Raw genomic sequence first — 25,031 nt, 5'->3', positions numbered from 1 at the left:
ATTTTTTGTTTGGTTTGGTTTTGATTTTTGAGCCACACTGACGATGTTCAAGGGTTACTCCTGGCTATGAACTCATAAATTGCTCCTGGCTTGGGGGACTATATGGGATGCCAGGGATTGAACTCAGGTTGATACTGGGTCAGTGACATGCAAGGCAAATACCTTATCTTTGTGCTATCACTCTAGCCACTACTTACTATGTATTTTTTTTAATTTAATTTTTATTTTGATCATAGTGGTTTACATATTGTTGACAATAATATTTTAGGTACATATTTACATAAAATCAGGGGAAATTTCCATCACTATGTATTTTTTTTAATTCTACCAGTAGGATATCTTATATTTTAAATGTGAGGATGGTGGCATCTACAGCTTCAATAGGGCTGGGGATTGGCCTCCCAAGATTGCCAGCTTTGTTTTGCTTGGCCAGAGTACCCATGATTTTTCAAGTCTTGTTTACATCTCTTTCAAGGGAAGAGTGAGTCAAGGCATCTAGCCTGATGTGAGCATGAAGACCAAAACATTTTTAGCAATATCTTTCTTTTAAAGGATCATATAAGTTTTAAAAATTAATATTGAAAATTATTCTGTACTAATACATTAAAAATTTACCTGAAAGGAGTAAATCCTACAAATGTAAAATGTTATGAGTAAATGAAAAATTTTAAAAAGGAACAAACTTTTGATGCACTATGTTATATCAACATGTTGCATGTAACAAAGGTACTGTGATGAAGAAAAGAAATAATATAAAAGTATGCATGCAATATAATTTTTTAATTCTGGAAAAAATCAGAACAATAGCACATTAGATCATTTGCTTTGTATGTGGCCAATCATGTTTCAATCTCTGGCATTTAATATGGTCCACAAAAATGCCAAGAATAATCCCTGAGCACAAACAGGAGTAATCCCTGACCAACACTGGGTATGGTTAAAAAAAAAAAATCTGGAAAAGACAAAACAAGAATGATGGAGAACAAAGCAATGGTTGCCATTAATGTTTGAGATTTTAACCACATAGACTTGCTATCCATGAAAAAAAAGCTCTAAATTAAAAAATACATTAAAAACAATAGGGTGGAATAAACGGCATAGTGGGTTGAGCACTTGTCTTGCATATAACTGACCCAGCACCACATATATCTTTATGTACATAAAATAGATATGTATTTTATATACACAAAAATGGACACTGTAAAACTTTATATTATAAAATTCAGACTAATTGGACCCCAAAAATCAAGGCACTAATTCTTTCATAGTATAAGGTTATGTTGACTGCAGGTAAGATTCTGTTTATATATTGATATAACCGTGACAAAGCCAGGTATTATACAATTCTGCAAGGGGTGAGAAAGTGCTTCCTGAGGAGGAGAATGACTTCTAGTGGTATAAAGGCCATAAATATTATTAAAAACACACATATTAAAAAGATGAAAATTTATAGTGAGTTTTCATTTAATTGTGACAGAATAATATGGAGATTTGGGGCTGGAGCAGTGGCACAAGTGATATGGCTTCTGCCCTGCATGTGCTAACATAAGACGGACCACGGTTTGATCCTCCAGAGTCCCATATGGTCCCCCAAGCCAGAATTGATTTCTGAGCATATTGCCAGGAGTAACCCCTGAGTGTCACCGGGTGTGGCCCAACACCCCCCCCAAAAAAAAGAATATGGAGATTTAATTTAATTTTGCCCTTCCATATTTTTCTCTCCTGTATTTATTCTAGCCATGTGGGTAGGCATATTTTTGTCCTTGTCTTAAAGCAAGAAGCAAAGAGCACAGAACATTTCCAGCTGCCAGTGTTACCATAGATCTCTTCCCCAAGCTCTTCTCCCAGCCTACTGATGATCCCGAGACCTGGTCTGTCTGCCTTCCTTTAAAAACAGCACAGACTTTACTGCATTTATGTAAAGACATTTTAATTTGTGTTTATTATTTTCAAACAGATTGGACTTAGCACTTCTTTCCCTTAGAAAATATAGAACCCCAAAATTCAGCTGACAAAACCAAACAATTAGTTGACAATTTTTCCTGTCATAGGTAAACAAAATCTCATGCTTAGGAAAATAACCTTACAATACAAATATACTTCTAGTCACATTTTATATAATCAATTCAATAGATCACATTTTAAATAATGGGGAACCTGAAATTCCATCATTTTTTTTTAGTCTCTGTAGAGACTGTCAAAAATTGCCAATGCCATCTATGTTTCAAGTCGTCATGTGGGGTATTGGGAAAAGTTTTCAATCAGCAATAATCACGCCTCGGATAAACCTCATTGGATATGATACTGCCACTGCACAAAGCTTAAATTCCATTATTCCAACACATTAAATGCGAAGAATAATGAAGAAACTACAGAGAACAATGGTAATTAAGAATATGGAGAGAACGGGCTGGAGAGATAGCATGGAGGTAGGGTGTTTGCCTTGCATGCAGAGGGATGGTGGTTCGAATCCCGGTATCCCATATGGTCCCCCTAGCCTTCCAGGAGTGATTTCTGAGCATAGAGCCAGGAGTAACCCCTGACCTCTGCCAGGTGTGGCCAAAAAAAAAATATGGAGAGAAACATAGGCAAATGTCCAAGCCACAAAAACCTGGAGCCTTGAAGATAAGGCTAACATCAACAAGGGTCATTTTAAAAATAAAATGGAATACAATTATATAAGCTACTGGAAAACAAAATAAAACAAAAAGGCTGGGAAAGCTGTAATTATATGAGACTAAATTGCATTCAGTCTCAAGAAAATACTTAGAGAAAAGAGTTGACACTACTTATTGATCAGGGGGAAAATAGGACAAGAAGTACTAACACTGATAAATATAAAGAGAAAAATGTAGAGTCAGCAAATTATGTCAAGCTTTTACTCACAAACCTAGAGAAATATGCAGACAATAATGTGATAGTAGTGGGAGGTTGCAAAATGCCACTTTTGCCACTGGATAGATCCACTAGGCAGAACATTAGCAAGAACAGAAGAACCCTCAATGAGAAACTAGAAGAGCTGAAACTAATGGATCTATACAGGACATTTAATGCACATAGTGCCTTCACTAGGATAGATCACATTTTGGCACACAAGTCTAACATACAAAAATTCACAAACAAGAATTATACCAGGGGCAAGTGTGATAGCATAGTGGTAAGAAGGTTGCCTTGCACATGGCCAACCCAGATTCAAACCCAGTAATCAATATGGTCTCTTCCACCTGCCAGGAGTAATTTCTGAGTACAGAGTCAGAAAGAACTTTTGAGAGCCACCATGTGTGTGAAAGAAAGAAAAAAAGAAAAAGACAGAAAAGAAGAAAGAAAAGAAAGAAAGAAAGAAAGAAAGAAAGAAAGAAAGAAAGAAAGAAAGAAAGAAAGAAAGAAAGAAAGAAAGAAAGAAAGAAAGAAAGAAAGAAAGAAAGAAAGAAAGAAAGAAAGAAAGAAAGAAAGAAAGAAAGAAAGAAAGAAAGAAAGAAAGAAGAAAGAAAGAAGGAAGGAAGAGAAGAAATTAATCAACCTATCAGAAGACAATGGAACTGAGATCAAGATTGATTGTTAAAAGGATGAAAACCTAATTTGAAGCTCTATTACAAAGCCATAGTGATTAATACAGCATGGCATTGAAACAAAGAGAGTTTCAGATCTATGGGTCAGAATAGAATATCTGGCAAACTCCTAAGTTATGGTCAACTAATCTTTGACAAAGGAGCCACGAATTTGAAATGGAACATAGACAGGTTCTTCAACAAATGGTGCTGGAACAATTGACTTTGGAACCACATATAAGAAATTAAAGACTGATCTATATATCTCACACACAAATTGGAAATTGAGCTCCCATATGATCCAGCTATACCATTCCTAGGGATATACCCTAGGAACACAAAAACACAATTCAAAAATGTCTTCCTCACACCTATATTCATTACAGTGCTATTTGCAATAGCCAGACTCTGGGAACAATCAAGATGCCCTTCAACAGATGAATGGCTAAAGAAACTGTGATACATATATACAATGGACTATTATGCAGCCATCAGGAGAGATAAAGTCATGAACTTTTCCTATACATGGATAGATGTGAACACTATTATGCTGAGTAAAATAAATCAGAGGGAGAGATAGATACAGAATAGTCTCACTCATCTATGAAATTTAAGGAAAATAAAAGACATTATTGTAATAACATCCAGAGACAATAGAGAAAAGGGCTGGAAGAACCAGCCCACAAGATGAAGTTTACAAAGAGTGATGAGTGCAGTTAGAGAAACAACTACACTGACTACTATAATGACAACAGTAGGGAGTGAGATAAATAGAATGCCTGTCTCAAATATAGGCAGAGGCTGAGGGAGGAAGATTATGGGGGGGGGGGCATTTGTAGTGGGAATGATGCACTGGTGAAAGGGTGTTCTTTTTAATAACTGAAAGTCAATTACAAACATGTTGATAATCATGGTTCTTAAGTAAAGATATTACTTAAAAATAAAATTAAAAATAGAGGCCAAAACAATGGTGCAAAACGGTAAGGCATCTATCTGCCTTGAGCTCACTAGCCTAAGATGAACCACAGTTTGATTCCCCCAGCGTTCCATATGGTTACCCAAGCCAGAAGCACTTTCTGAGCTCATAGCCAGGAGTAACCCCTGAGCATCACCATGTGTGGCCAAAATTACAAAATAAAATAATAATAATAATAAACTTTTTCAATAATTCCATTACCATTTAGGTTTATCAATTAATATGTAATAAATTATTTTGTTCCTGCCAAGGGGGCAAGCTTGGGGATAGGTGGGAAACTGGAAATAAATTTGTGGATAAAATGGTACACTGGTGTTGAAATTGAACAGAAGGCTAGAAATAACTGTATTATGAAGAACTTTATTTTTCAAAGATGTTTAAATAAAGAAAATTGATATCAATATAAAATACTGGGAACAATCTCTGAGGGGATGTGATAAGAAAGAAACTTTCACCCACTGCTGGTAGGAGTGCTGCCTGGTCTAACTCCTATGGAAAACAGTAAAAATGGAGGGATCTCACTAAATTCAAAGTTGAGCTCTTAGATGACCCAGCAATTTTTCTTTTGGGTATGTGTACCCAGGACAGAAAAACATTCATCCAAAAGAATGTATTCACACCAATATTCATTGCAGCACTCAATACAATAGTGGAGTTAAAATCAACTTAGATGTTCAACAACAGATGAGTGGATTGTGATGATGTGGTACATATATACAATGGAATACTACATAGCTGTAAGGAATAATACAATCATGCAATTTGTAGCAACATGGATGGAACTAGAAAATATTATTTTTAAAGAAGTAAGCCAAAAGAAGGATAAATGCAGAATTATATCACTTAACTATGGTTTTTAGAATGACTGCACAAAGAAATACCATGATCTAAATGGTAGTTGTCTAGAATACTGTTGGCTCCAGAGTATTGTGAGGAGAAGGGAAAAAAACCTGAGTGAAAGAGGAAAAACACAAAAGCTTATATTCTGTTTTATATTTAAAAGACACTGGCAGCAACAGATACAACTGTTTAGATTGAGCAGGTGTTTAATCAACTGCTCTTTATAGATATCTATAGTAGTATTCAAATGCTTTTATCCAAAGAAATGGGTGCAGAATGCATTGGAAGTCATGGATTACCACTACACTACACACTATAAGAATGTTTTAGTGGGCTGGAGAGATAGCATGGAGGTAAGGCGTTTGCCTTTCATGCAAGAGGTCATCGGTTCGAATCCCAGCGTCCCATATGGTCCCCCGTGCCTGCCAGGAGCAATTTCTGAGCATGGAGCCAGGAGTAACCTCTGAGCACTGCCGGGAGTGACCCAAAAACCACAAAAAAAAAAAAAAAAAAAGAATGTTTTAGTGTCTGAATTTTATTGTTTCTATAATAACTCTTTAATCATTTTTGTTCACAGTGATTCTTGGAGATATAAGTTGGATGTTTTAGTGTTGCATGGCAGCACTATATTATGACTTCAAATACAGTTCTCATTATGATATCTTGACAAATATTGTAATCTATTCATTTTCCATTTGATTATATATGCTCATATGATCTAATGTTTATGTCCACAGAAAACATTAGAATAGGTAACTGCATGCCTGAGACTCTTGCTATAGTGCTCCTTCATTGAGTATGTTTTTGCCGTTTATTTTCAATTTTGGTTAATTCATCAGAATGCCCAGGTTTTCAGTTTGCTTTTAGTAAATGAATCTGGATGATCAAGAGGCATTAGACAATACTTCATGGTGTAGACTACTTTTGCAGTGCTCATTATCATATTGCTTAGTATTCTAGACTAGAAAGTCATGAATATTTTAAGAATGCTTATGCACAATCTAACCACGGAAGCCTTTCTTCAGCAATGATTACTATCACCAATGATAATTTGCCTAGGAATTGGAAAACTTTTTCATTTGACTTGCCAGCTTTATAGTTTTAAAGTGGTCTGACCTGCTCCACCTGGGTCAATTTTTTATCTGCAACCTATGGATCAATCTTTACTGTGTATGTGTGATGGACACCTCTATGTCTGTCTAGTGGCTGTCTGTATTGTACTTAATGTCTATGTTGTATATAGTCCTTCCCTTGTTAAATATAATCCTTCCTTTTTTTCTCTCCCCTGCTTATCAAATAGAAATCCCTTTATATCTTTTTACTCTCTCACCCCTGATATGTTGTTCTCCCTATTTAACCCTTTTTATCCTCAGTTCTTAACTCCTCAGAAACTGGAACTTTCCCACCATCAAAACTAGCTGTCAAAAGCGAAAAGGACAGCCTCCCAGCCAGCTTTGCTTCTGCTTGAGAAGAAGCTGTTGCCGCTGCTGCTGATTTTCTCTGGAAGCCCCTTTCTAAAACCTCCCTTTGCTGTGGACTGTTGCTCATTACCAGATTTAGCTTCTGAGAGTCCCTTGGCTCAAGGACATTTTTTGATCTGTGACTATTGCAAGCGATTTTTCAGACTCCATGAGACCATGTCTCAGGCTGAAGCTGTGCTCTGTATTTTATCCCCTCCCCCAGACTATTTCCAAAGACTTAAAGCATATGTGTGTATTTCCTTTGTATATTTATTTAGATGCATTTTAATAGAAATATTTTCTTAATAATTCTTAATGTGTATTTCCTTATGTATATGTAGTTTTCCAAATCCCCCTTTTTAGTTCTTTTTTAGTAAAAATTTCTAGTAGATTGGATCTTGGATTGGTAACCATTGCTGAAGAAAGGCTTCCGTGGTTAGATTACGCATAAGCATTCTTAAAACATTCATGACTTTCAAGTCTAGAATCTCTTGGATCTTGGATTCTGAGTTCATGTTAGAACCAGGTTATAGGGATTGTTTCGCCTGTTATTTGTACTCCTATACACACCAGTAGTATCATATAGCATTGTCCATTTTTGCATAGACCCATTAAATATGGGGAAATCTTACATATAGAAAGAAGTTAGAAAGAAAGAAAGAAAGAAAGAAAGAAAGAAAGAAAGAAAGAAAGAAAGAAAGAAAGAAAGAAAGAAAGAAAGAAAGGAAGGAAGGAAGGAAGGAAGGAAGGAAGGAAGGAAGGAAGGAAGGAAGGAAGGAAGGAAGGAAGGAAGGAAGGAAGGAAGGAAGGAAGGAAGGAAGGAAGGAAGGAAGGAAGGAAGGAAGGAAGAAAAAGAAGAAAGGAAGAAAGAAAAAGAAGAAAGGAAGAAAGAAAAAGGAAAGGCAGGAAGGAGGGAAGGAAGACAGGAGGGAGGGAAGATGGAGGGAAGGAAGGAAGACGGAGGGAAGGAAGAAAGAAAGGAGGGAGGGAAGGAGGGGGGAAGGAGGGAAGAAAGGAAGAGGGAAGAAGGTAAACAAGGAGAGGTAATGAGGGAAGGAAGGAGGGAGGGAAGGAAGGGAGGAAGAATAAAGAATAAAGAAAAGCAAGAAGCAGTGGCAGCCCAAAGATTGGATCCCCTCAAGGTTGGAGACACTTCTAAACTTCTTCAAATCATGAGACATAACAGTTTACAACTCATCCTAAACTGAGGGAGTTTGGGAATATCTCTAAAGTCAACTTTGTAAAAACATATAGCTTGCATTCTACTTTGGAATCACTTGTGTCCCAATCTGCAATGTGTAATTTCGTTTACTTTCTAGTTGTCTCTTTACCTCTAATCCCCCTTTTCCCTATCTTTCCCCCCTTCTTTTCCCTCTTTCTCCTTTTCCTCCCATCTCCCTCCATCCGTTCTGCTTACACTTGCTCAGTCTTCTCTCATAGTTCCTTAAAAAAAAACCTGTTTTACTTCACTACTCATTTGCTGAAAATTTGTTCTCTGATGGAATAACACAACCCTAGAAAATCTGTATGGTAGGAATGACTCATTTTCTTTCTTTCTTTTTTTTATTTTTTGGGCCACACCCGGCGGTGCTCAGGGCTTAATCCTGGGTATCTGCTCAGAAATAGCTCCTGGCAGGCACAGGGGACCATATGGGACCCCGGGATTTGAACCAACTACTTTGGGTCCTGGATAAGCTGCTTGCAAGGCAAATGCCACTGTGCTATCTCTCCGGCCCCATGACTCATTTTCTTACAAAAAAAAAAAAAAAACCTTTCAGGGCCGGAGTGGTGGCGCAGCAGTAGGACATTTGCCTTGCCCTCAGCTGACCCAGGACAGATATGGTTTGATCCCCCAGCATCCCATTTGATCCCCGAAGCCAGGAGTGATTTCTTTTTTTTTATTAATATCTTTATTTTATTTAAACACCTTGATTACAAATATTATTGTAGTTGGGTTTCAGTCATGCAAAGAATACCCCCCTTCACTGGTACAACATTCCTACTACCAATATCCCAAATCTCCCTCCTCCCCACCCCACCCCTGCCTGTACTCTAGACAGGTTTTTCACTTCCCTCATTTATTCACATTGTTATGATAGCTCTCAGTGTAATTATTTCCCTAACTGCACTCACCACTCTTTATGGTGAGCTTCATGTCATGAGCTGAACTCTCCAGCCCTCCTCTCTTTGTTTCTGAGGATTATTACAAGACTATCTTTCATTTTTCTTAAAACCCATAGATAAGTGAGACTATTCTTTGTCTCTCTCTCCCTCTGACTTATTTCACTCTCAGCATAAAAGATTCTATTTACATCGATGTATAGGAAAAATTCATGACTTCATGACTCTCTTGATGGCTGCATAATATTCCATTGGGTATATGGACCACAGTTTCTTTAGCCATTCATCTGTTGAAGGGCATCTTGGTTTGTTCCAGAATCTGGCTATTGTAAATAGTGCAACAATGAATATAGGTGTAAGGAAGGAATTTTTGAATTGTGTTTTTGTGTTCCTAGGGTATATCCCTAGGAGTTGTATAGCTGGATCATATGGGAGCTCGATTTCCAGGTTTTGGAGGAATCTCCATATCGCTTTTCATAAAGGTTGGACTAGATGGCATTCCTACCAGCAGTGAATAAGAGTTCTTTCTCTCCACATCCCCACCAGCCCTGCTTGTTCTCATTCTTTGTGATGTGTGCCAATCTCTGTGGTGAGAGATGGTACCTCATAGTTGCTTTGATTTGTATCTCCCTGATGATTAGTGATGTGGAGCATTTTTTCATGTGCCTTTTGGACATTTGTATATCATTTTTGTCAAAGTGTCTGTCCATTTTTTCTCCCCATTTTTTTGATGGTATTAGATGTGCTTTTTTGTAAAGTTTTGTCAATGCCTTGTATATTTTGGATATTAGCCCCTTCTCTGATGGGTATTGGGTGAATAGTTTCTCCCACTCAGTGGGTAGCTCTTTAGAGCAGGAATTTCTTGAAAAGTTAAGAATACTCCGATAAACTATATTAACTCCACCCTTTTCTAATGCTTTTGACAAAAGCATTCTTTAGACTGACCATCAGTCTAATTCATTTCGATTTTACCTTCTTACATACTGTTAGCTGGGGTGGGTGGGGTTTATGTTCGCTTTTTTGCAAGTGGCTAACCAGTTGTGCCAACACTACGTGAAGAGGCTTTCCCGGCTTCCAGGAGTGATTTCTGAGTGCATAGCCAGGAGTAACACCTTAGCGTCACCAGATGTGGCCCAAAAACCAAAAAAAGAGGAAGAAGAAAAAGAAGAAGAAGAGGAGGAGGAAGAAGGAAGGCAGGAAGGCAGGAAGAAAGGAAGAAGACAAAAAGAAAGAAAGAAAGAAAGAAAGAAAGAAAGAAAGAAAGAAAGAAAGAAAGAAAGAAAGAAAGAAAGAAAGAAAGAAAGAAAGAAAGAAAGAAAGAAAGAAAGAAAGAAAGAAAGAAAGAAAGAAAGAAAGAAAGAAAGAAAGAAAGAAAGAAAGAGAAAGAAAGAAAGAAAGAAGAAAGAAAGAAAGAAAGAAAGAAAGAAAGAAGAAGAAAGAAAGAAAGAAAAGAAAGAAGAAAGAAAGAAAGAAGAAGAAAGAAAGAAAGAAAGAAAGAAAGAGAAGAGAAGAAAGAGAAAGAAGAGAAAGAAAGAAAGAAGAAGAAAGAAAGAAAGAAAGAAAGAAGAAGAAAGGAAAAGAAAGAAAGAAAGAAAGAAAGAAAGAAAGAAAGCAAGAAAGAAAGAAAGAAAGAAAGAAAGAAAAGAAAGAAAAGAAATTAAAAAAATAAACATCTCACTTCCACCTGATGCCAGGGTTTGTTCACACACACACACACACACACACACACACACACACACACACACACACACACACAACAGTAGCATAAATCAGAAGCATAATCAAGTGATGCTTAGGTGCAACTTGGCAATGGCTGTGTGGGTGCTGGTGCACCACTAGCACACACTCTAGTCATGTGCTTACAGCTGAAGTGCCCAGACCAGACGGTCAGGGGTCTCAAACTCCCGGCCCATGGGCCGCAAACGGCCATCCGTACAACATTTTGTGGCCCTGCCCTAGAGGAATCTTTTTTTTTGTTTGTTTTGTTTTGTTTTGTTTTAGTTGTTTGGGTCACACCCCCTAATGTTCAAGGCTTACTACTGACTTTGTACTCAAGGATCACCCCGACTTTGCCTCCTGCGGCCCCCAGGTAAATTGAGTTTGAGACTGCCTCCCTTGCTCTCTATACTCCCCACCAACATGAGGATTAAACACCAGCTACCACAGTGGTAGCTCTCTTAATAAAAAATAGACATATTGCCTGTCTTTTTTTCTATCTCTTTCTTAGTAATTCACTAGTATTTTTCTAAGATCAGTTCCAGTAGGCTTTATGCTAATGCTAACATGCTTTGTGCTAAAGTTTTTAACCCTTCCCCTCCTCCAATTCATACATTAAACCGAAATCCTAATATGACAGTAATTGAAGGTGAGTTCTTTAGTATGGTAATAACTCTCCAAAAGGTTATGTAGGTAGCTGAATGAATGGTCTCTGAGTTTAGTCTCTTCTTCTCACTGAAGAATTGTCTCCCTAGGATCAGAGGAGCAGCAGCCACTGACCATGGCACAAGGAGAGAAAATACCAACCTGGAATTGTCTCTAGCTAAGCAAGAGCAAATTTTATGGAAACAAAGTACATTTGTGAGAGAAAAATGAATGGATCTGTGCTAAGAAGAGTAGGGCTCAGCTGCTTTTTCTTTTGCCAGGGCTACATATTGTCTTCTTTCATGGGAAAGGAAGATGATATGAAGGATAATGAGTTCCCCCAGCTTAGAGACTTATGGAAGACAAGAGACTAGCACAGTCTGTTCAGGCTGTACATGCTTTGCATTCTTTCTACCAATACTGAACTGGACACTCTACTTCCTCAATAACGAAGAACATGCATTGTCATCAGCCATATGTCTTCTCCCTGGAATGCTTTGTGGTCAGATCAGTGAACACTGGACCAATGAGAGCTTCCCTCTTGTTATCATCATTCCTGATTCATTGCTGTGATTTGCTTTCTGAGAACTTTCATGCCCTCCCATCGAAATCCATGCCTTAATGGCTTCTAGTAACTTTTTCAAAGATATCAGGAAGGAAACCTTATAAAAGGGACACCTGGACTTCTAAGTTTGTCCAGTTTGGCTTGATGAAACCAGCAATATGAGAATGGCCACTGTTTTCATCTATCCTGTGGTTTTCTTTGATCCTTCCCTCATAGCCTTAGGTTGATAAGTTCTATGCTGAAGACCTGGAAAGGCAGCAGTGGGATGTGTGGTGGTAGGGTGAAAGTGTGATTGTACATGTTTCCAGGTACCTCTCAGTTCTACACTCTCCTACCCAGGGCTTAGTTCTCCTGCTAGAATTTTGTTGGCTCTCTGGACTTTATGTAAGGTGGTCACAGGCCTCTGTCCAGATTACCAGATATAGCCTAAAAACATATAAAAATAGATATTTAGGGTACAGAGTGATAGCACAGCGGTAGGGCATTTGCCATGCCTACAGCTATGTATGCAACTGACCCAGGACAGGCCTGGATCTGCTCTCCTGCATCCCATTTGGTCCCCTGAGCCTGCCAGCAGTAATTTCTGAGTGCAGATCCAGTATTAATTCCTGAGAGCTGCTGGTATGGCTCAAAAAAAAAAAACCCACTAGGTATTCAAGTTCTCTTGGTTTGATTCCCAGCTTCTAGGCATCACTGTCTTTCACTGCAGAAGTAAAGATGAATTGAAGGCTCTGTCAGACAAACAAAAAAGTGAAAGAACTCACCACCAACAGATCTTTAACAAAAATGTTAAAGGAAGTTCCTCAGCAGAAGAAAACTGATACCAGATGGAAATTTGGATCTATATAAAGAAATGAAGAATGCCATAAATGACAAATATGTGGGTGAATAAAAAAATCTTTTTATTCAAATGTACCACTTGTAGAATAGTTCATGGTTACATCACCAAAATTAAATGGTTCCTTTATTACTACATCAGACTCTTCAAATATATATACTTGGATAAATTTGTATATTCTATAGTTATTATTTTAGTAAGCTATTTATCTATAATTACAATAGAACCATTCTGATTTTATTTCAGTCACCATATAGCTGATATTTGTTAGGGGAGGCTCACCTTGCTGTCCTTCAAATTTTCTTTGATAATGTCCCATGTTTATTTATGATATAAACTTGAAAATCAATATACCTACTCCCCTCTGAATACTATTATAAGTTCCTACTGGGACTGGTGAAAATGTTAATAAATTCATGTCTTATTCTCCTGTCCTGTGCAACAATAGGCAAGTTTTAATCAGGAGAAAAATATGAAGAAATTCTGGGCACAAGGAGAAGCACAACAAACTCCACTTAATGTCAAAAGTGGGACATGATTGCTTGTAGGAATGCTTCCTAGTTGGGGCACAGCCAGAGACAGTGAGAACTATCTCTGAAATCCACACACCCACAGGAGAAAGGAGCACTGCATGGATGGTCCTCCTAATACTACTAAAACTTCTATTACTGAGAGATGATATAACCTCTCTCAGTAATAGCTTTTCTTGCAGAAATAGCCTTATCACATAAAGAGAACTCTAGGGAAGATAATGGGGATAGGCTGGTTACTAAGAATCTAAGGAATGATATTTTCTTTGACTTTCTTTCTATCTTATTAGGTAGATTCAGACTTCAATCTTGGTAAGATCTGTCATTCATGCTGCAGTTCACTTTTGACATTCTCAAGTAAAAGTAAAGGGACCAGGAACCATGGTGTTTAAAGAACACATATATGTACATATAGTATGTATAATATATATTTAAAATTAAGATGTAAGAGGAAAATATTCTAGAACATATAACTAATTTATATGCATGAAGGACTGCTTTGGCTGTGACAGTGCAATGTCTCAAACTGCACAAGCCAGACTCCTTTGGATGCCCCAGAGTTACTGCTGCCTTGAGAGGCAGAAGAGATTCTGTTATGGGCAATGAGTCATAGGGATAGGTGGAGGGATGGGACTATCAAAAAAAATTAAATCAATGCTGACTTACTAGCTGTACCAGGATCTGAAGTTTCTGCATCCCTGAGTTGATTTTATTTCTCTCACAGAAACTATAAAGCTGGGAGGCTTTAAGATAAAAGCATATCACATTCACATATTGGCATCCTTTTATTTTGCCTAGTCCTTTTATATAAGATTTTGGAGTGTTGCAAGGACTATGCAGTGTCAGGGTTCATAGATCTACACCTTTCATGTTAAGGAACAAAGAGGAGAGAGGAGTGCTGAAGTTGCTTTGAGTTGGAGGCTTCCTGGAAGGTAAAGCTGAAAGAGAAACTTACATTTGGAGATTTTACTTGGAATGACTGTACTCGGACTTGAGTGGAAGTTCAAAAATAGTTTCTGCAGCTCATACAATGGCACAGCTCACTACTCATCTATGGCTTTCTGCAGAAATATCAATCTGAACTAAACTCCAGATTTGTTGACCTGATATCACCAGAACACTTTTGAAGGGAATGTGGGCACAGTCCTACCACATTCTCATGATTCATAAAGAACTGGCAACCAAAGGCATTCCCCACTAAAGTCATAGTATCAGAATTAGTGCTTGGAATTCCTGGGCCACTCCAATTTTTCAATACTGTCTTCCATATAGGAACAAACCAATTTAGATTCCAATATGTACCTAAAGCCACCTAATGTTCAGAAACAAAAGAAGTAACAAAATGATCAACTAGCATTATTACATTTTCAATTAGCTTATTAAATTTTCTAACAATGACTTAATTGCCTCCCTGTGAGATACAATATTTTCACAAATTTTCTTGTTGCTATACTCATTGTGTCTTTGTTTTCTTTTCTTTTTAAAAAAAATAATTTTGCTCGCACTTAACTGGAAATAAATTTATTATGATCAACCATGTAGATTATGTGTATGAATATATAAAGTATTTATATAAAAATAGTTTTGAGAGAGTAACATACAGTTGGGCAGGTCTTGCAAAAGGCCAACACAGATTCAATGCATAGCACTTCAGATTACTCCCTCTAGGAGTAATCCTTGATCACAGACCCAGGAATAACCCTGGACACCATTGGGTATAACAAAAACAAAGAAGTTGGGGGGCATTGGTGGTGGGAATGCTGCACTGGTGAAGGGGGCGGTTATTTTTATAACTAAAATCAAACTATAGACATGTTTATAATCATGGTGCTTAAGAAGGAGGAGGAGAGAAGAAGAAGAAGAAGAAGAAGAAGAAGAAGAAGAAGAAGAAGAAGAAGAAGAAGAAGAAGTAGAAGAAGAAGAAGAAGAAGAAGAAGAAGAAGAAGAAGAAGAAGTAAAGAAGAAAATCATTAATTTGGTTCAATGTTTTGCCCAGAAAATAGCCTAATTTCAGGTATTCCTTAAGCTGCTCCTCAGCCCACTATAAATTGCTGAAAAAAAAAAAAGAAGAAAAGTATGGGTTTCCTATCATAAAATACTTTACTTCTGCTCACGTGAGAAAATACATTATACTACAAAGGGGTGCTTATTGTGAGTTACTGGGAAATGGAAATATAAATAGGAGGTCATCATGAGTGTCTGATGATGGAGACTATTCTGCTCGACTAAACTCTTCAGCCAAGCTGAACACTACACTTGCAGAGCAGTGAGCAAGATCAATTATCTGTACAAATCAATTCCACGAATGGACACTTATGTGAGGTTAAGTGGAAAGAAAACGTGGCATGTTTGACGATGTGACCAGGATCCTAATTATTTTGTTTCTGTTTTTGTTCTGAGGCCACACTCAGCAGTTCTCAGAACTTAATCCTAATTCTTGCTCAGGGATTACTCCTGATAGGGCTGAGGGAATTGTATGTGGTGCCAGAGATCACATACAAATCAATCTTGTGCAAAGAAAATGCACTACCCACCATACCACTCCAACCTCAGACCTTATTAGTCTTTAAGAGCAAACTACAATAAGATTACTTTGTTTTGATTACAAAGTTGTTCATAACTGAGTTACAGTCTAATGTACACCACACTTTACCCATGAATATTTTTTGTAACCAATGGACTTAGTTTCCCTGCCACACTGCACATTCGTATCTGGGGCAAGCATTATATTCTTTTCATTCTCTCCCTTTATTTTAACTTTTAACACAGTATTTTTAGACTCTGTGTTTTGTACTATTGATGATGATGAGATACTTGCATAACACTATTTCAGTTCAGCACCCAACTATGGTCCAGAGTGATCAGTTCCAACTATCATACCAATTATCATACCATTCTCTACCTTCACTATTTATGGCAAGCTTCCTACAAAGGAATGGTCCTCCTCATAGGTATTGGCTCTGGATATTATTACCTTACTATCTTTTTTAATACCCCACAGTTGAGATTATTCTGTCAATTCCTCTCCCTCTGACTTAATTTCTCAGCAAAATATTCACCATATCTATCCAGGTATAAGCAGATTTTATGACTTAATTTTTCCTAGCAGCTGTGTAGTATATGTATCACTATTTCCTTATTAGCTCATCTGTTTTCAGGCACCTGGGTTGTTTTCAGATTCTAGTTATTGTATATAATGCTGCAATGAACGTAGGAGTACAGAGGGCTTTTCTGTATTGTGTTTTGGGGTTCCTACAATATTAAATCATATTCAGTTTCTAGCTTTTTGAAGACTATCCATATTATTTTCCAATAATGCTGGAGCAGTCTACATTCTCACTGTCAATGAATGAGAATCTTTTTCTTTGCACATCTGCACCAGCACTTGTTGTTTTTATTCTTTGTGATGTGTGCCAGTCTTTGAGAAATGAGATGTTCTCTGTTTTGATTTGCATCTCCTTGATGATTAGTACTTAGAGCATTTTTTCATGTGTTTTTTTTTTTTTGGCCACCTGTATTTATTTTCTGAGGAAATATATGTTTATTTCTTCACCCAAATTTTTGGATAGGGTTAGATATTTTCTTGCTGAAGTCTATCAGCTCCTTGTATATCTATATATTAACCCCTTATCAGATGGGTAAATATTTTAGTCATATTTGCTTAGACAATGGTGTTTCTTCTTTAAAGATGCCTTTAACCTTAATGTTTTGGCATATTCTGCATATACTTTTTTATGTATCTTAAGGTAAAGGTCTTCAATCTATTTTATTTGACCTTTATATTTATAGACTAAATATAGTCTAGTTTGCTTTTTTTGCATGTAGTTGACCAGTTTTTCCAACACCACTTGTTTAAGAGGCTTTCCTTGTTCCACTTTGTATTTCTTGTCCTTTTATCAAAGATTAAATTATCATGCACCTGGGGGGTTCATCTCAGAGTATTTAAGACTATTCGATTGACCTGAGAGGCTCTTTATTCTAGTATATGCTGTTCTAATGACTATTGCTCTATAATATAGTTTAAAGTTGGGGAAAGTTATGCTTCATATCTTTCCCAAAGAATTACATTAGCTATTTATGAAAATTTATTATTTCAAATTAATTTCAGGAGTGTTTGATACATTCCTTTGAATATTGCTATGGGTATCCATATAGGGATTTATTAAATATGTACAATGCTTTGGAACATATGTCCATTTTATCATGCTAATACTCAAAAATCAATTAACACAGTTTATGTTTCCATTTCCTGTGTCCTCTTTTATTTTCTGAATAATTGCTTTGAAGTTTTCATTGTATAGGTCTTTTTCCTCCTTATTTAAGGTGACTCCAAAGTACTTGATTTTCTGAGACATAATTATGGATGGAATTACTTTTAGTATTTCTTTCTTCTCTTTCATTACTTGTACATAGAAAGGTTATGTATTTTTGCATATTAATTTTGGAGCCTGACACTAGAGCACAAAAATATTTTTTCTAGTAACTTTTTTTGGAATTTTTAGGATTCTCTAAATATAGTGTCATGTCATCTGCAAAGAGTGAGAGCTTGACTTCTTCCTTTCCTATGTGGATGCACAAGATATCTTTCTCTTGCCTAATTTCTTTTTTTTAACATAATTTTTATTTTAATTGTAGTGGCTTACATATCGTTCACAGTAATATTCCAGGTACATATTTACATTGAATCAGGGGAATTCCCACCATCGAATTGTCCTCCCACAACCGCTCCCATCCTGCCTCCCATATCCTCCACTCTTCCCCCCAGGGGCTGCTAGAATGTGTGGTCCCCTCTGTGTCTAGTTAATTACTTAGTGGGCTTATAACTGTTTGGTCTTGGTGCCTCCATTACTGCCCCCTCTAGTTGGGAGGCAGGACTAGAAAGATCAAGTTATGTGGATTTGTTTGAGGAAGAGAAAGGTAATATAATGGGGTAAAAATCGCCGACTATGAGCAGAATCATTCTAGAGGCTCTCATCCTTGGTTTGAGGGACGATGGGGAAAAGAAGAAGGTGAAACACCACAGCAGTTCAAAAAGAGGAATCAAATAAGATATTAAGTGAGCACTGCAGCCATAAAAATATGCACCACATAGTTACCATGGTCTTGAGATAGGAAATATGACAAGGCGCATCTCTTGCCTAATTTCTATGGCATGTATTTCTAGTACCATACTGAATATAAGTGGTGAGAGGAAGCAACCTTGTCTAATGCCATATCTTAGAGGAAAATATTTTATTTTTTCCACATTGAGAATAATGTTTGCAATGAGTTTGTGGTAAATGGTTTTGGCTATAGTGAGTAAAGTTCCTTTAATTCCAATCTTGTTGACAGTTCTTATCATGAATGAATTCTGGACTTTGTCAAATGTTTTCTCTGCATCTACTAATATGATCGTATATTTTTATTTTATGAATATGGTGTATTATATTGATCAACTTATATAAATTATACCATACTTTCATATTTGTAATGAATCTTACTAAGTCATAGTATATAAAATTCTTGATGAGTTATTGGATTATATTTTCTGGTATGTTGTTAAGGGTTTTTGCAACTGTGTTCATCAAGAATATCAGACTGTAATTCTGTTTTTCGAGATGTCTTTGCCTTTAGGGTGAGTTAGTTTCATAGAAACTTCTTGGGGATATTTGGTTTTGTATTTAATAATTATTTCATTTAAGCATAGTGATTACAAAATTGTTCATAACTGAGTTTCTGTCATAGAATGCACACCACTATTCACCAAAATCACCAGTATCTTCAGTTACCCTCACACCACACCACCTCTTTGAAGCAACCATTTTGTGCCCCCTCTATTAATCTTTCTCCCCCTCTCTCTCTTTTTGACATTGTAATTTGTATTATTATTAATGAAGGGGTATCATTTATGTCAATTTATCCCCTTCAGCACCCAATTTTTGTTCAGGGATGAGTTCCAACTATCATTGTCATTGTGGACACTTGTCTGTTCTAACTGCATGGGCACCATGCTTTGATCAACTATCATTGTAATAGTAATCCCTTCTCTGCACAACTTTATTATTTTTGGGTATCTGAGTTGTTTCCAGATTCTAGTAATTGTAATAGTGCTGCTATGAGTATAAGAATGCAGAGGACATTATTGTATTGTATTTTTTGGTCCTAGGATATATCCCTAGGAATGATACAGCTGGGTCATAAAGGAGCTCAATGTCTAGTTGTTTTTAAGTAATATCCATATTTTTCAAAAAGGCAACCCTAGACAGCATTTCCACCAGCAGTGAATGAGAGTTCTTTTTCCCCACATTCTTGCCAGCATTGATTATTCTTGGTGTGTGTGTGTGTGTGTGTGTGTGTGTGTGTGTGTGTGTACATGCCAGTCTCTGTGGCATGAGATGATATATCATTGTTGTTCTGATTTACATCTCCCTGAAAATTAGTAATAAAAAGCTTTTTTTTCATGTGCATTTTGGACATCTGTATTTCTTCTTTGAGGAAATGTTTGTTCAATTTTTCTTCCCATTTTTGATAGAGTTAGATGTTTTTATCTTGTTAAGTTCTGTCAGTACATTGTATATCTTAGATATTAGCCCCTTATCTGATGGGTTTTGTGTAAATAGCTTCTGCCATTCTATGGGTAACAGTTTTACCTTAGTCAGTACTTTCTTTTTGCTTTCTTTCTTTCTTTTTTTTTTTTTTTTTTTTTTTTTTTTTGGTTTTTGGGCCACACATGGTGACATTCAGGGGCTACTCTTGTCTATGCAATCAGTGTTTTCTTTTAAATGCAGAAGCTTCTCAGTTTAATTTATTCCCATTTGTTTATCTCTGCTGCCACTGATTAGGACAGTGGTGTATCTTCCTTGAATGTGCCTTTAGTTTAAATGCTATGAAGTGTTTGGGCTACATATTATTCTATATACCATATAGTTTCAGGTCTGATATCAAGGTCATTAATTGATTTAGATTTGTTCTTTGTACATGGTGTTATATAGAGGAACAAGTTGGCTTGTTTGCATGTGGCTGATCAGTTGTCCCATCAGCACTGGTTGAAGAGGCTTTCCTTGCTCCTTTGCATGTCTTGCCCCTTTATCAAAGATTAATCGAATGTATGTCTGAAGTTATTCTGAGTATTCAAGTCTATTCCACTGATCTGAGGTCTGTTTTTATTCGAGTTACCATACTGTTTTAATGTTTATTGCTTTTGCAGTATAATTTAAAGTTGGGGAAAGTGTTGTCTCCCATCTTTTTATTCCATAGAGTTGCTTTAGCTATTCTTGGAGGTTTATTGTTCCAGATGACTTTCAGGAGTGTCTGATTTACTTCTTTAAAAAATTTCTGGGTATCCAAGAGGGATTACAATAAATTTTTACAATGCTTTGAAGAGTATTGCCATTTTAATAATGTTAATTCTCCCAATCCATGAGTAGGGTATATGTCTCTATTTCTTGTATTCTCTTTTATTTCTTGTAGCAATGTTTTGTTTTTGTTTTGTATTGGTCCTTCACTTTTTTAGTTAAGATGACTACAAGGTATTTGAATTTCTGTGGTGTTATTGTGAATGGGGTTGTTTTTTAATGGTTATTTCTTCTCTATCATTTCTTGTGTATAAGAAGGCCATTGACTTTTGTTCATTGGTTTTGTAGCTGGCCACTTTGCTATATGAAACTATTTTCCTAGGAGTTTTTTGCTAGAGTTTTTAGGATTTTCTAAGTATAGTGTTATATCATCAGTAAAGAGTGAAAGTTTGACTTTTTTCTTTACTAAATGGATGCCCTTCATATCTTCTTCTTGCTAATTGCTATTGAAAATACTTCCAGTAGTATATTGAACAGGAGTGGGGAGAGGGAGCAAATTTGCCTTGTGCCAGATCTTAGGGGGAAGGCTTTCAGTTTTGATGCATAGTGTATAATCTTTGCCCCAGGCAAATAATAAATAGCCTTGACAAGTTTCTTCCATTCCCATCTTATTTAGAGTTTTTATCATGAATGGATTTTGGACCTTATCAAATGCTTTCTCTGCATCTATTGATATAATTATATGATTTTTTATTTTTCTTGTCTTGGTGTGGTGAATTATGTTAATTGACTTGTGTATGTTGAAACATACTTTCATCTCCAGAATGAATCCTACTTGGTCATGGTGTATGACTTTCTTGATGAGGAACTGGATCCTATTTGCTAGAATTTTGTTAAGTATCTTTATATCCATGTTCATCAGGATATTGGTTATAGTTTTCATTTTTGGTGGTATTTCTCTCTGATTTTGGTATCAGGATAATGTTAGCTTCATAAAACTAGTTGGGAGTGTTTTTGTTTCCAATTTCTTGGAAAAAACTGAAAAGTATAGGCAGTATACTAGAACTTCTTAAAATGTTTGAAAGAAGTTGCTAGTAAATCCATTTGGGTGTGGGCTTTTATTTTTGGGAAGACTTTAGATTACCGTTTAATTTCCTCAATTGCTATGGGTCTATTGAGATATGTTAGATCAACCTGGTTCAACATTTTGGAGTTATAAGAGTTCAAGAATTATCCCCATTTCTTCCAGGCCCTCTTATTTTGTGGCATAGAGATTCTCAAAGTAATCTCTAATTACCCTTTGAATTTCTGTAGTATTGTAGTAATATTCTCATTTTCATTACTAATTTAGCTTATTAATTTCTCTTCCTTTTTGGTGAGTTTTGCTAGTTATTTATTTTATTGTTTAGTTTTCAAAGAAACTACTCTTGATTTCATTCATATTTTTGATCATTTTTTGTTTTCCCATTCATTAATTTCTGCTCAATGCTTTATTATTTCCTTCTATCATCCTATTTTTGGTTCTTTTTGTTGATCACTTTTCATTTTTGTAAGCTGTGAAATTAAGTTATCTATATAGGCCCCTTATTTCCTAATACGTGCTTGCAAATCTATAAATTTTTCCATAAGTACAGTTTTTGCTGTGTCCCACATAGTCTGATAATTTGAGACTTTGTTCTCCTTTGTTTCAAGGAATCTTTTGACTTTCTCTTTGATTTTGTCTCTGACCCACTTTTTGCTCAGTAGTGAGCAGTTTGATTTCCAAGTGTTAAAATATTTTCTGTGTCTTCTTGTTATTCATTTCAAATTTTAGTGCATCATTATCTGAGAAGGTAACTGTACAATTTATTTCATCTTTATTTTATGTATGTATATTTTATGGTATATATGTGGTCTATTTTGAGAATGAACTATGTGCATTGGAGAAGAATATGTATCTAGATTTATGGAGTGAAGACCCTATGTATATATACTAAATCAATTTTTCCATTTCTCCTTTTAATGCTAGTATATTCTAGTAGGTATCAACCTGGCTGAAATATCAAGTGGTCATAAGGCTCATACTATTGTATTGTTGTTATTTATATCTTTATTCAATTTTTCAGTAGTTTTAAATATTTTGCTCATTCCTTATTGGGTGCATGTATAACTAGGATTATGATTTCTTCCTGTTGTACATATCACTTAATTATTAGGAAATGTCCATCCTTGCCCCTTATAACTTTTTTTTCTTTTTTTTTTATTTAAACACCTTGATTACATACATGATTGTGTTTGGGTTTCAGTCATAAAAGGAACACCACCCATCACCAGTGCAACATTCCCATCACCCAAGTCCCAAATCTCCCTCCTCCCCACCCAACCCCCGCCTGTACCCTAAACAGGCTCTACATTTCCCTCATACATTCTCAATATTAGGGACAGTTCAAAATGTAGTTATTTCTCTAACTAAAACTCATCACTCTTTGTGGTGAGTTTCCTGAGGTGAGCTGGAACTTCCAGCTCTTTTCTCTTTTGTGTCTGAAAATTATTATTACCAGGGTGTCTTTCATTTTTCTTAAAACCCATAGATGAGTGAGACCATTCTGCGTTTTTCTCTCTCTCTCTGACTTATTTCACTCAGCATAATAGATTCCATGTACATCCATGTATAGGAAAATTTCATGACTTCATCTCTCCTGACAGCTGCATAATATTCCATTGTGTATATGTACCACAGTTTCTTTAGCCATTCGTCTGTTGAAGGGCATCTTGGTTGTTTCCAGAGTCTTGCTATGGTAAATAGAGCTGCAATGAATATAGGTGTAAGGAAGGGGTTTTTGTATTGTATTTTTGTGTTCGTAGGGTATATTCCTAGGAGTGGTATAGCTGGATCGTATGGGAGCTCGATTTCCAGTTTTTGGAGGAATCTCCATATCGCTTTCCATAAAGGTTGAACTAGACAGCATTCCCACCAGCAGTGGATAAGAGTTCCCTTCTCTCCACATCCCCGCCAACACTGTTTATTCTCATTCTTTGTGATGTGTGCCATTCTCTGGGGTGTGAGGTGGTATCTCATTGTTGTTTTGATTTGCATCTCCCTGATGATTAGTGATGTGGAACATTTTTTCATGTGTCTTTGGCCATGTGTATTTCTTCTTTGTCAAAGTGTCTGTTCATTTCTTCTCCCCATTTTTTTGATGGGGTTAGATGTTTTTTTCTTGTAAAGTTCTGTCAGTGCCTTGTATATTTTGGAGATTAGCCCCTTATCTGATGGGTATTGGGTGAATAGTTTCTCCCACTCAGTGGGTGGCTCTTGTATCCTGGGCACTATTTCCTTTGAGGTGCAGAAGCTTTTCAGCTTAATATATTCCCATCTGTTAATCTCTGCTTTCACTTGCTTGGAGAGTGCAGTTTCCTCCTTGAAGATGCCTGTAATGTCCTGGAGTGTTTTGCCTATGTGCTGTTCTATATATCTTATGGTTTTGGGGCTGATATCGAGGTCTTTAATCCATTTGGATTTTACCTTTGTACATGATGTTAGCTATAAAACTCTGCTCCTTATAACTTTTTAAGTCTAAAGTCTGTGTCATCTGAAATTAGTATGGCCACTACAGCTTTTTTAAATGAATTGTTTGCTTGAATAATTGTCCTTCAACCTTTGAGTTTGAGTCTGTGTTTATTTTGGCTATTCAAATGTGTTTCTTGTAGGCAGCAGAATGTTGGGTTCAGCTTTTCAATCCATTTTGTTACTCTGTGTCCCTTAACTGGTGCATTTAGTTAATTGATTGTTAAGAGATGATTGTCATTGGATTTAATGTCATCTTTATATAGGACTTTAGTATGTCTCTTGGTCTGCCTTGTCTTAAAGTAGATCTTTCCATTCATCCTTTAAGACTTGTTTTGATTCTGTAATGTTCCTAAGCTGTTGCTTAACTGTGAAGCTGTGTATTCTTTCTTCAAAGCTGGATGTAAGTCTGAAAAGTTCTATTGGCAAGGAATTTGTTTCATTGAATTTTGTCACTATATCCCACCACTGGTCTTTCAGAGCTTGAGCATTTCTTGTGACAAGTCTGTGGTAAATCTTAGGGATGCTCCTTTAAATGTAATTTCTCCTTCTGATCTTTCTGCTTTTAGTATTCCATTCCTATCTATGGGGTTCATCATTGTGCCCAGGATATGTTAGGGTGCTTTTATTTAGACCTTTTATGGCTGGTACTCTTCGGGTATGTAGGATTTTATAGCTATAAGAGTTTCTATGCAATGATGTCCTTGACTGTTTTATTTTTCATAGAGGTTATTTTTTTGTCTTTGGGACTACAATGATTCTTATGTTTTTCAATTGAGTTTATCAAAGAATTCTATTTTCATCTGTTCATATTCTTTGAGGACTTTTCCCATTGTCTGATCATTTGTTTTGAGGCTCTTTTTTCAGCTTCTTCATTGTATGGAGTTGTTATGCATCTCATCTTTCAGCTCACTGATTTTGTCTTCAGCTGCTCTTATTCTATTGGAGAGGCTTTCTAGTGAGATTTTCTT

The 25,031-nt window shown here is 36.4% G+C and overlaps 1 non-coding gene across 1 annotated transcript; it reads right to left on the bottom strand.

Moving 5' to 3' along the window:
* Positions 1 to 2,182: 2,182 nt before the first annotated feature.
* LOC126008218 (U4 spliceosomal RNA) lies at positions 2,183 to 2,322 on the bottom strand. Its single transcript, XR_007495565.1, has one exon. It is a non-coding gene; the product is annotated as a U4 spliceosomal RNA (small nuclear RNA).
* Between the last annotated feature and the right edge of the window lie 22,709 nt (positions 2,323 to 25,031).

Source organism: Suncus etruscus, chromosome 4, assembly GCF_024139225.1.
Source record: "Suncus etruscus isolate mSunEtr1 chromosome 4, mSunEtr1.pri.cur, whole genome shotgun sequence".
NCBI lineage: Eukaryota > Metazoa > Chordata > Mammalia > Eulipotyphla > Soricidae > Suncus > Suncus etruscus.
Note: the sequence above shows the minus strand (reverse complement) of the source record. Positions and strands in the feature narration are given on the sequence as shown.